General features: G+C 38.5%; 1 long non-coding RNA gene across 2 annotated transcripts; it reads right to left on the bottom strand.

Annotated features, from left to right (window-relative positions):
• Positions 1-261: 261 nt before the first annotated feature.
• Positions 262-11,042, bottom strand: LOC115347055. Of its 2 annotated transcripts, XR_003925361.1 has the most exons (5): positions 10,916-11,042; positions 7,535-7,607; positions 6,439-6,507; positions 2,106-2,184; positions 262-613 (listed from the first exon to the last, which is right to left on the bottom strand). It is a non-coding gene; the product is annotated as an uncharacterized LOC115347055 (long non-coding RNA). The 2 variants fall into 2 exon arrangements; XR_005933383.1 differs by having other exon boundaries at positions 262-2,184.
• Positions 11,043-13,849: the final 2,807 nt, after the last annotated feature.

Below are 13,849 nucleotides of genomic sequence, written 5' to 3' on the forward strand. Positions count from 1 at the left end.
TGATCTCTCCCTGTCCTTATCTCGACCCACGAGCCCTTTGTTATATTTTCTCTCACCTGTCCAGCTGAGGCGGGAAGTGATAGAGCGGCTGAGTGGTGCTCAGTTGCTGGCTGGGGTTAAACCACAACATAGTAATAGGCAAATAGCTTTAAGCTTTGTTACAATCCAAGCACAAATGATTACTTAGTGTTTCACTGAGTGCACCAGTGGTAAATATTGCAAAGGCCAGCATATGCAGCAAGACACTGGTTAAGTGACATCAAAGTAAAAGCTCTTCTACAACTTGTTCCTTGTACTCCAAAGATTATCCAGATTACAAATTTTGAAGTTCTCACATCAACAACTTGTACTGTATAACAGACAGCACCAAGGTCACAGAAGAGGGAACAACAGAGGAGGTGACGGCACAGGAGAAAATACCAAACTTCTTTCTTCCTTTGAAAGCATTTTGAAACTATCTTTGTTATTAGCAACCTAACTGAAGTAATAAAAATGAAATCAATGCTATATAGGGATGTTTTTTACTACATATTCTATATGCAGTGATACTGAGCGTTTTCCTTCTGATGAATTACTGAACATGTTCATGATCTTTAAAGCCAGCTCCCGGGTCCTGTGAAAAAAAACAAAAACAAATCAACAAAACCCCCAAAGGTATCATAATTTGTACAGTGAGCTTGATGGTATTTTACCCCACAACCACAAGCATTGTTAGCAGCTATTCACAATAAGAGAGGTTTGTCTGCACACATTTGTTAGCTGATTTTACTGTAACCTTTACATGGGATATATTGGTTTTCATGGTTGAAAGAGTATCATACCAGAACCTGTAAAGCATATCCTTAACTGTCTCCTTTTGATAGCTACTTAGCAGAAAGATGAATACAGAGAGTATGGAAATGAAAAGTATCCTCATCATAAAAAGCATCATTTTTGATAGCTAAATTGATTCAATCAGTTGGGCAAACCAAGAGACAAACAAAGAGAATAAGATGCTCACTGAACTTTCTTGATGGTCCCTCAATTGGCAGATGGGTAGTGCAGGGAAATAAACTTGCAATACAATAAACCTAATGGCTAAAATATTTCAGCCTCCAAAATCATGATTCTAGAATCTTTCACAAGTACTACATTTACTAGAAAAATAAAGTACATTCATGATAGTATCTATATGGCACTTAGTATGATATAATCTGCTCTGAATGTTTGCTTTCAAATATCCAAATAGATGACCGTTCTGAACAGTATTTTAGATAAAATTTTAGTCAGCAGGATATGATTTTTCATTTAAAGACAAATTGGCTTTGCCAATTATCACTAGCGATTGGCTTTACTTACCAACTTAAAAAAAACCCACAAATGAAAAATAGATAAATATAAAAGTTATGTGCACAAAGTCTTTGAAACTATTCTGTTGTAAGCATCAGTCCTCCACTGAAGTTTAGCCATCTCAGGGTCTTGTATTTCTGATATTTCAATGCCTCCCCAACCTCGAATATTTTCTTAATTTTATTTAAATGCAGAATCTTTTAAATGCAGTCTTAAATGCTGGGTTTCCTTGAGATAACTTGCGATGTAATTTGTGTTTGATTTTCAGGCATCTTTAATAGATGCTCCCTGCATTTAACCAACGTACACATTACTAAGAAGACTGAACTTAATACTTGAAAACAGAGACGAGCACTCAAAGAATGATATTTTAGAGGCAAGGAGGATACTGTAAATGATCTGAGGAGTCTCAGCTTCTTCCGTGTGACCATCAGCTAAGAAAGTATGTATGTACACAGATACTAGAGTTTAAGCCTTTCCAAAGCAGTTAGATAATTTGGGAGCATAAGTCCTGTTTTCAAAAGTCATATAATAACTTTGATGCAAATTTCATTTTGCTCATGGCTAGTCGTCACTCAACTGTTAGCCACAGGCTTCCTACAGACAAGCAGGTTTCCAGGCTAATATGGCTGCTTCTGAGAACACAGTGGCCTAATTTTTATTACATCTAAGACCAGCCTGTAGTTGGTTATTAGATAACAGTAAGCCATAAACACAGGCACTACATATAGTTTCTGACTTGACAAAACTGTATAGCTAGATTTTACATAACATACCTACAGTTATCTTCTTCAAGAATACTTCTGAATACAGACAGTACACGGATGGGGCAGAGTCAGCATCTCCTTACTGAGTCTGCATGGTGCAAGAAAGTGACATGTAGTATCCATAGATATATGTGGCCTTTGAGCACATGAAGAAGAGATAAGCATGCTTTAAAATGATCTACACGTGCAGCAAAAAGTTTTGGGAAAAACACAGAGTACAGGAAGTTTATTTTGATGAATATATCAGGGACAAACATTGCATGTGTACTTGCTTTTCACAAAAAGAGAAACATTAACATTTTTTCTTTTATTTAAACAAACGGGAAAGCAGTGGCCAGCGACTACAGCTTCCCTCACAGGAGGCAGAGTCACCTCTTCCTGTCAACCTATTAACACTAATGCATTACTTCAGAGTTATGGCTCCAAAGCTTCAAACTACTCCACACAGGCCAGCTTCTGTTTTTACCAGGGTTCTGTGCAGTCATACAGCTTCAGTTCAACAGTGTCAACACTGGCATGTGGAGCTATTTTTAAAATGCACTGCATTGTCACAAAACAGCGTCCTGGTCTCCTAATATAATCTGTTTAGCAAGTGGGACATTTAGCTACTTCAGCCATAAATATACATATACAGTAGGCACTCTATCTTCCATTTGTTGTGTACAAGGATGAACTCATCGAAAGTATGCACTAAATACACAGAAAACTGCTATTGCTTTTGCTAGAATATGCAGAATAGACAAAGTAAAATTAAACCGCTGTCTCCTGTGGTTGTCAGGGGCCCTAGAAAGTTAACTTCATATGTGCATAAATAACTAATGCTTTGCTTAGTCATTTGTCTATCAGTTGGTCATTTCCTATGTATGGGCAAAAGGAAACAGTAGCTTAAGGGCCTTATCTGCAGTTTAGATCTGTATGCTGATTTAGATCAGTATGCAGGCATACTGTAAAATTTCAATTTATGAATTTTCACAGCTCTTGTAATGGAGCCATGGGGCCTGTTCACACAAGTCTTTACCCACAACACATTCAAGCATGGCTTCACACCCAGTGTGGGCAGCAGCTCCATACTGTCTGCAGTGCTCCTAGTTGGCATTTAACAGGAACCTCAGTTCTGTGCTTAGATGCGAGATGGCTATTAGGAGGTAGTCTGCAAAATCAGAAGGATCTTTAACAGGGAATGATCAATATCAATATGTCTTACCGCAGTGCATCTTTTGTGAACAACACAACCCGATTCAATACAGACACTCAGGTTTATCATATTACAGCAAAACTTTCACATGCTACATATCTTTATACTACCTGCCTGGTTAGAAATTCATAGAGTATTTTCACCTATCATATTTATATCACTCTTTGCAAAAGTGAAATTTTTTTTTGTTTAAAAAATCCAAGATTAAATGCATGGTCTGGGATGGCAGAGCCTTTTTTGACTCAGCATAGCAGAGCTTCCCCAGGATTTTCATTGGAAACTTGAGAGTTGAGGCACTGGGATGGAAACAAGATTTTGTTTTCATCTGCCACAAAGGCAATCACTGTCTATTGCTCTTATTTAGATTGGATTGGCTTTACACTAGTGTGACTCTATTAGCTTAATAGTAATTATGTGTGGGTGAGAAATACTGAAACAAAGCCCCACAGGTTTTACTTGCGTGGCTGAAGAAACAGAATTTCTGAGATGCCACAGTTTTAAGCCACCTTTGAGCTGTCCTCATTTGGTAGACTATTCAGCTACCAGAAAAACCAAGAGCAGCCTTCGGATCATCCTGGCAGATACTGAGAGACAGATTACCCTAATTTAGCAGTTTCTCTAACATTTCATGGGCTTCACCACAACAATTCCAGGACATCTTGTAAGGTCTAGATTGCATATCACTCAATGCCACACTGATACCTTTCTAGGATATTCTAGGATTTTTTTTTCTAGGAATATTTCTGTTTTTCTAGGAAATCTTCTGTAGCCCTCTGCCATAGTTGAAGGAATTTCCTGGTATAGAAGTCTTCATCTTGCAGATTTTCCAATATTAAAAAGCTTAAAAAATGTTAACACGGGATTTAATAGGAAATGAAACCTGTTTGTGCATCAGCAATGTTTATAGATGAAGCTAAAGCTTCATTTTAAAAGCATCACAGAATTCATTTGGAGTTTTTAATTAGACTATCTATAGAAGCAAAGCTCTTCCGTTTTGGGACTTACACAAAATAATAAACCCATGATATATGTTAGTTGTATTATTTCAGGCACTACTAATGGGCATTACACTGATATTACGCTGAAAAATTAGGAAAGATTTAAAGGAAATTAAAACCAGATCTCCACTCTAATCTGTCTTATACTATCTTTTGTAATTGCTACATCTATTGACTTTCAAAACTCCATACTAATTTTGACTGAATATGTTTAAAAATTTTTCATAATCTGAGTCACTGAAAATCTGAAAGTTTGGTCACTGTGGAAATAAAAAGATTTATAATACTTATATATTTAGCTGCTGAAGAGGTCTGGTAATGCCAATAAAACAGAATACACTCTCAGCAGAAGGAAACTCCACCCTCTCAAGACGGGCAGGCCAATCTGACATTCAGGACCTCGTATTTACTAACTGCTCAGCCAGTATCATGGTGAAGTGTCTGGATCTAAGGGGACTATGTGGTCCTTCCTGCAGTCAGTGATGCTGCTATGTGACATGAGAAGGAACTCCCCTTTCAACAGTGGCAGTAGCTGTGACAGTACTGACTCTACGCTGTCTGCTGACAGTACGGAGGGGATTTCACCTACCTAAAAACAGGCAGCTATAGTGTGTCCCACCTTTCAACCACTTTGTGCTCCAGAAGAATAAGGGTCTCCTTATTCTGACAGCCCCATCATATCTGACAGCCCCATATGGATGCCTTGGGCAACTCAGGATGTTTTAAAAGGCACTGGAAGCCTCTATTTAGGAAACTGAATTTCATCCCAAATAGCACCATATGAACAGCTCTGATTCTAGCCTAATTCTAACTGTAATCCTAATATGGGGATTTCAAACAAGAAAAAATGTGGATTACAATGTGAGTTGCTAGGAAGGCATCACTTGTGAACAGGTCACACTGATGTTCAGATAAGGTATTTCTAAACTGTTCATAATGTCATAAAGCTGACTGAATCTAATTCTATTTGGAAAAAACTCCACATTTGCAATATGTCTGTAGGCTTCTCTGCCACCTATGTGATATAGTAACAACACACTAGCAGAAACAATGTCTTGTTGCAAAACAGGACAAATACAACCACCACGTTATTTAAAGACAATCATCTCTCTACAGTGCAGAAGTGCCTTATTTACTTACATTGTGATGACTTCTTTCCTCTCAGAACTATTACATATGTACCCAGAATGTTCTATTATTTATGATCTGAACTCCTGATCTCTGATTTTTCATTTCCTCCTGCCTGGGACCACAATGGTCCTCATCATAACTAAAAACAAAGGAAACCCAGATGCCTGGAAGGACACTTTGTGACTTCTTTACTGTCCTTAGATGTAAAAAAACTACCAGAGATCAAAGTACATGATGCCAGAAAATTATGTATAATTCCTGCTAACATAACAGGTTGTCTTCCACTGAAGCATAAGGGTACTGCTGGTTTCAATGGGACAGGACTGGATCGAGATGGAAGCGTGATTGTGGGATTTGATGCTAAATGCTTTCTAGCTTGTATCCCAGTTTTATTCAGACTCATGAGAAAGAATGTTGTTAACTATAGGTAAAAAGTTAAGAAGATGGGACACATTCAAAAGTATTTTGGTTTTGTACCAATAACCTATTCTGAAATTCAGGAATGTCATTTGGAGAAGTTTCACAATACAAAAAGAGTATAGGAACACAGTGAACTTAAATTATGAGAATGATGATCTAAAAATAATTCAGAAGTAGGAAAATTTGGTAATAAGGCAATACTTAAAGACATATGTCATCAAATCTTAGGGAGCAGGCTCACTGAAGAATATCAAGATTAATTTTCAAATATATCCTGCAGAGTTTAAATATAAAAGTACATTTTCCAGGAGTAGTTTTTCTTACTACTGAGAAAAATAATCTGGTGTATTCCCATTCATCTGAAGTTTAGGCTACTGGGTATAGTTTTATTCTTTCAGTGTCACACAAACTGTAGTCTTAAATTCAACCTTTTATTTTTAAGAGTTTCATGTAGAAAATATCCAGGCTTTTATTTGGAAAGCATGAGTTTAAAAAAAAGAGATAATATGCATTTTAACAGTACACTCATGCCTATCAACACCTGATAATTAAAGGAATATGATATAATTTGATTGTATGTTCAAAAAAATTAACCTACCCTGTATTTTGTCTCTGTTGAAACTGGAGTAGTTCATGCTTCTGTTTCCTTCTCTGTGTTGTTAAAATACTGCTCATTGTAAAAGAAGAAGCAAAAAAAATTAAAAGAGAAGCTAAAATAAAGAAGCTACTTTAAAAAACAAAATGTCTAGGATGTCTTTACGTATGTAGAACGTGAATCTTTCTCTAGGCATTTACAATGTTTTTATGCCACCTCAGACTCAACCAAAAGAGTAACAGCAAGAGATACAAATATTGTCATAAATACAATAACCTCACAGCTATCATAGATTTGCCATGGTTGTCTGAATTTTTATAGAAACAGAAAAAGTAACAAAACTCAGATCCTCTACTTAGAATGTAATTCTCCTAATTAATTAGTTGTGTTAAGTAGAATACCTGTTAATAGCCTATGGCATATTATACACAATTGAGCTGCTCTGATTCTCTTTCACAGAAAAGGGAACATATACACTCATTGTCCAAATTTTTTGTTATTTGGGGAGGACGCTCTATCACTCTGTCAATATTCTTTGGGTTCCCAATGTATTTTCTAGGATTCCCCTCTGAAAATTTTACAAAAATCCTTCTTCCACCCAGGTAGAATAGAAAAAAAAGAGCTTTTGGTATTTTTCTTATGGCATGAATGATATAAACTATTTAATTGCATGTAGTTCACCTCACCTGTCCCTTAAACAAGCCTTCAAAGCTGTTTCAAAATTTTCTAAGAAATGCATGAAGTGTTTCAGAAATAAATCCTCTTAAATAACGGAATATTAAAAGTAATATGAGAAGGAATAGGGAAAAGAATAGCCCATGGGAAATAGGTTGAGTGATTCTTACAAGGTCATGGCACTCAGTAAGGTAAGTATAGATAATCAAGATGAAAGATGTGATTGAGCAAGCATACCTCCTTATACATCAGCACTACCCATTCTCACTGCTTATTACTCAGTTCTGCATCTGAGATTGGATTGTTGCTGTTTTTATAAAGTACTATGGCCTTCCATTTGTCCAGGGGGTTTCAAGAGAGCATCTTCTAAGTACTGTAGAAATAAATACATGTAAATAATAATATAACTGAAAAATTAACTCACCTTTAATGAAAATTCCTTCCTGGGACTCTCTTCATCACTTTTGAGAATATCAGATGTACACAGTGAATTTTAACTGTGGAAGAAAAACCTAAGTGGCTTGGAAAATGTGGGTTAAACAACCACAAAACCTCCATATTTTTGATCCAAATTTTGGTTCCAAGCCTTAGAATGACAACAGCCTTTCCCCAAAGCAGATGTCTATGAAAGTCCTAAGAAGTTAGCTGGAGCATTGTGATGGTCTGACAAATTATAGGTAATGTCTCAGACATTCGTTAAAGAACTCCAGTTTCAACAGAGACAAAATACCCAAGTGTCAAGTCAATTCTAACTAAGGAAATCCATGAACCTGAGTCGCTCCAACCTCGGGATACAACAAGCATGCCTTGCTTTGTTCATGTTCACTACCAGCTGCAAACTGGTATCCTGTGTAGAAAACAGCAGCAAGCAGGGATATCTGCACCAGAATATTTTGTGTAACGACAAGGGCACTGGGTAAAACATGTCTACCATCTTCTCTGACTTGCCCTTGAAAGCTCCTCCTTTGCTCTAGCCACCACGGATTCGCAGACAGAATTTCCTTTTGCGGGTTCCTCATGCTGAGTATACCTTGTGGCTATCTCCATTCACAGTATATGCTGAATCTGACTTACATTACTACAGTGCACTACCTTTTGTTGGTATTTCTCAGACAGGGCTTGTGGCTTGAAAGGGGCTGCAACGTGCTTTCAGCAAGACGCCAGCGCGCTTGCCAGCTTTGGGATTTTTTGGATACAATTATATGGAATTGGGGTCATAAAATTATTCTGGTTGATGGAACAGATGGAACACATCTGAGAAGCAGGTTTATTGCTATTTCTGAGAAAAAAAACCACTAGGCAATATGCTGCTTATTACCACCTTGAGTGGTACTGCAATTACTAGTATTCCACTTGTCAATATCAAAAGGTAAGGGCAGAGAGGATGGGGGCCCTACATCTGTCAAGTTATTGTCAAGCTGAAGATTATCAGGATACTGTTACTACAAGCAGTCCTCTCCCGGTGATGGTGAGCAAAGACTGCAAAACTGGTAAGGAGAATTGCAACAACACAAAGCCTGCTTTCAGCTAACATCCTACAAGAAGCCGCTACCAACATTAAATTAGCAATGAGAAGCAACAACGTGCAAGTTAATGGGTATGCACTGAGGCAGTAAGCAGGCCTTTTCATAGCATAGCGCATTTGGGGTGCGCTGCAATTGAGGTTTGCTAGGTGTGCTGCAAACTCAGGAAGTGCAATTTGCACCTCGTTGTGCCAGAAACGGAATGAGTCAGATCCTTAAAGCTTCAATTTTAGCTCTGCTTCTGCCTCCTCATTGTTCTGACTAATACGATGTTATCATAGCCATGCAAGTATGGTAAAAAGCAGCTGCACAGCGTCTAGGTTAGAGCAGAGCCAGGCTCACGCTGGTGTCAAAGCTAAAAAACACCCACAGATTTCAGTGGAGCAGCTGCAGGCCACTCCAGCTAACTGCAAGCAAAGAAGTTATTAACTGCACTAAGAAACACATAAATCAAGATACATTTAACAATACAACACACTGTACTGCTATCAAAGCATCAGAAGTCATTGCATCTCAATTTTTAGGTGTCAAATTTGAAACATCTTAAAGCAGCCAGAAGTTCAGAAGGAACAAAGCAGATGGACATAAGACCTCTAAAATATTAAAAAACTAATAATCCCCCCAAACAAGAGACTTAATATAGGCATCAACTTGAAATGCAAATCTAGCTCTTTAAACATAAGGAAAAAAAAACCCCAGAAAAATATTCTGTATCATTTAGGCCCCAGATGTGCACACTGCAGGATTAATGTCATACATGTTAACTTTTTATGGACTTGGTCCTGTGTAATAGGCAATAATGAAACTGATGTTTTTCATGAGACAGACTCTCTATATAAAGACTTCCTGGCAATTTTCATAGTCAGTGTACACATTTACTGAATCCAGGCTTCTTTACAATTTATTCCATTATTTATTATAAATAAAGTATTTCACAAAACATTTTTTATCACTGGGTAGGACTTTTTTTTCTTCTGTTTATAAATGAACTTTAATTAGTAGTGAATGAAACTGAGGGTAAAATTAGTTAAAATAATTTAACATTTGAAAGATTTAGTAACAGTTTTCTTTCCCTGTGTTCTCCCACTGAAACCATGACTTGGCAATCAGGTGATGACTGTTCCCCCTTCTGATTTTGCATAAGTCAAAACCTTGGTCTGACAAATGATACTGTGAGAACAGTTACCTAAAGCCGCCTGGAGCTCTCTGGCAGAATCAGGCCAAGGGACTTGATGAGAACTGTACAAAAGGTAATGAGGGTTTGCAGTTGGCTGTTGACAGAGTAAGGTTAGATTTGGTTCTATAAAGCTGCTGTAACTATGGAAAATGAAGACCTCATCATTTAGTAGTCTTACTAGTTAGTCCACAACATTTTTTTCTCAAAAACCGAGGATAAGGTCAATCCTCACCTCCCCAGAAGAACTGCAGGGAGAACATCCAGGGTAATTTAACTTCGACACAAAGGTCAGACATACACTTTCTGTACTATATTCTATACTCAAAATACTGCAGCCGTCAGCAAGGAACCCTCCCTTCTACAGATGTCAGGTGTGTTTCAGTAAGTATTGAAACCATGGATAGATTTCTGAGCCTGATGTGAACACCACTAAGGATTCTAAGGTTTACTGCACGCAATTTGTAACCTCCTTAGAGGCCCAGGATTATCAGCCTTACCCGCCTATCAAGCATTACCCGCTTTTTGGGTCAAAGAGTCATCAAAATGGGGTCAGAGGACTAGCTCATTATTTCCAGTCTTCTCAGCAGTCTGCTCCGCGTCTCTTGGCTTCTCTGTGACGTAAATGGCATTGTTTGTGAAACAATGTAATGTTTATAATGATTTGTAAAGCACTAGGAATTGTGCATACTAAAGATACTCAACAAGAGTTAACAGCTGTTATTTAGCGCAACAAACGTTTATAAAATTCCAAGGATACAGGCTAACTATTTGTTGAACAATAAATCCCCTTTTCCTATAATGGCCTTACTTAAATCACCTATCAAAACGTCAGTAAGTTGACAACAGCGTAAGATAAATTAATATAGGAATTCAAAAATATTTTAAATCTTATTTGGTACATCTGAAGCAGCAACTTTTTCAGATGGATTTTGGTTAAAACAAGTATTTTAAAAAGTGTATCCTTACCAAATAATTCAACATTTTCAGAAAGCATAACGTGTCTGATTCCTATGTGACCTGCTGTCACTCCACTGATTTAACTGGCATCATTCCCCACTCCCGCCTGCCCGAAGAGTCTGGTATGTCACATCTGCATGTGATGCACCTTACTGAGCTGCTGTTTTCATCCGTGACAAATTCAGGTTAAAGACGTGCCTAATTCGGACTCCTGGAACACAAAGCAAGCAGCCGTGAGGGTAAAGTCCTCTAACGGCACGACTCTGCAACACCAGCCTCCCCGCTCAGGCCTTCCGCCACTGGCCGCCCCGCGGGGCGCAGGGCCGCGCCGGGCCGGGCCGCGCCGGGCCGGGTTGGCTGCGCCAACAGCCCCCCCTGCTGTGGCGGCCGCCATCGAGGTCCTCGGCTCCTTCTCGTCCCTGAGGCGTCCGGGTTTGGAGGGGTCTGCGATGGCTGGAAGCCGCAGAGAAGCCCTCGCTCGGCACAGCAACTACGAGAGGAGGCGGCTGCCGCCAGCAGCCAGCGCGTCAGGGGAGCAGTATCTCCTCCGCCTGGGTACCGGGGGGAAAGGAGCAACCGGAGGCGCAGAAACCTTATTATTTTTAGGGACGGTGACATGTAGTGGTGACTGTTCATTCCGGGAGGCCTCATTAGTGCTAATTATAGCTTCTCATTACGGTCTCGTTACATTTCTGTTAAGAAACAAATTAAAAAATGCAAACTCGGCGAACTGTCAGGCCAGTAATGAAATGAGCTGAATAAAGCACGTGCCCTTTTAAAGAAAATCTTGAGGTCAGTAATGAAATGAGCTGAATAAAGCATGTGCCCTTTTAAAGAAAATCTTGAGAAATGGGTCTGCAATATTGAATCTTAAAAACAAAGTGCCCCTGAAAATACTAAAAGGCAGAAATCATCATCATCATCTCAAAGTTAGGAACACATTAACTGGGCGAAAAACCATTTCAGAACATGAACTAAAAGTGCTTCCAAAATGAAGCTTATAAAGGTTAACAATCATTCCCTTTCTTAACACGTAAAAAATAAAGTTGTATTAAAAATCATATCTGCATTCTCTATTAATGCAGCTCCACAGATGATCAACTGATTTAAATTAGAGAACATGTAATAGTTTTTCTTTTTTTTCTTTTTCATTTTGTGTGTTTGGTGCCACTTCAGCTGTAGCCATCGCAGCAAGCAGAAAGGGCATCTCCAAACATCTGCCAGGTCCTTTTGACAACTACCGACCGCTACAGCTCAAGACTCCATTTTGAAACCAGGGAAAAGTTAACAACCAGCTCTGAATGCCCCAGGAGCTGATGCACTCTCGCTCATAATAATCTTTATTACATTCTTATTACACTAAAGGGAAAGGAGTACAGCATTTGGGAAAACATAACCAACCAATACAGGCTGGTGTGTGTGATGACATTACTACGTTATCCTGGCCAGCAACCTATTACTTCTCTCTCCTCATTTGATAATATGAACAGTGAGTGGACAAATGTCCCTTTCACACTTTGCTCCTCTGCTTTTTGTTGACTGCCACCCTCCCTAAAACACCACACAAACTAATGGAGCCGTAAATACTTTGTAAAATTCCAGAGCCTGGGATGTGTTTATGCCAGCCTATCTCTATCAGGTCGAAGTGCAGAGCTGCTGCGACAGCCACAAAAGCACTGTCTCTTACATCCCTCTGTCCCTCCATTCCCTCTCTTCTTCATGCTGGAGGAGATTTTCAAGCACAGATAGTCAGGAGGCCATACTGGCATTTCTGAAGAGCATTCCACCATCTCTTCTGTATAATCTCTTAGTGCACTGTTTCACCCCACTCTTTAAGTTTCTATGCTACTTACAGCAATTGCAATTAGAGTGACTCATTGCACTGCAGTCCTTGGCGTCACTCCCCCCGTACAAGAAAAGAAAAAATTTTCCTTATTGCTAAGAGGTCCATTTTCTGCTGGTACTTGAATGGGACAGTGGCAACCCAGAACCGTCACCCAGCACTTCTTGTTAAGTAGCTTTTTTACCCTTTAGTGCCTTGGTAAGAACAACAAATACACAAACTCAAATAAACTTGAACTAAAATGCTAACAGTGACACACTCAGTGCAAGGTAGCGACTTGCAGGTGGAGAAGGCCCCTTTCCTAAGAGCTGAAGACTCTGGAGTTACCTACATCCACACCATCTTTCAGATTCCCCTGGACTGACAGCTTCTCCACCTATCTGTGTGAAGTTTTGTATGGCAACAAGGAAGGGAAAGAAAAATACTAATAGAGAAAGTGAGATAATAAAAACACAAAATAGAAAAATGTGCTAAAAAGAAGGTCAGCAGCAGAATAAGAAACTTTCCACTGAAAACAGTAACACAAATCTAGCCAAGAAACAATGGTCTTGTTATATTTTGGAAACTAGAAGTGGAGTAATTATAGGCACATCTTGTTTAATCAGCAATACATAAGAAGTATTTTCTACTACCCTAATTATGGACTTAGTCCTGTAAATCATTACTTACATAAGCAGTTTGCACTTACAACGAATACTAAGTGCTTGGAAGATGTTTATGCTGTTCTTTAAACATTTGTTTATTAGGAGACTGAAACAAAACAGTAGATTGTAACATCTAATTTTGAAGAAGAGAGGGATACACATTGCATCCAAGTATTGTGGCAGTCTCCTTCTTCTCTTAAGGTGAACACCACAAATGCTGAAAACATTTGGATTAAATTAAAAAGTTTATCATTTAGGCACATGCTTTTTAAACTGAGGATCAATCTGGCAAATGCCAACATGCAAGATGCTCCTGTGTTCAACATCAAGCATGCTGTATTTTACTTTTGAAATTAGGATTTATTTTTAACCTTAACCGCTAAGCTTGTATTGCTACTTTAAAATGTGTCTAGATACCTGTAAATATTTACACACATAAATACTTTACAATTTATACCATTAAGGATCTCCTTAAAAACGGTGCACTTGCAGAAAAAATATTAATATGAAAATATCTCTTATTACACTGCTATTCATATAACATTTATGTTATACATTAAACACAAATTATGATCTATTCTTGTTCAGAAAAGCT

The sequence above is a fragment of the Aquila chrysaetos genome, chromosome 10, assembly GCF_900496995.4.
Source record: "Aquila chrysaetos chrysaetos chromosome 10, bAquChr1.4, whole genome shotgun sequence".
Lineage (NCBI taxonomy): Eukaryota > Metazoa > Chordata > Aves > Accipitriformes > Accipitridae > Aquila > Aquila chrysaetos.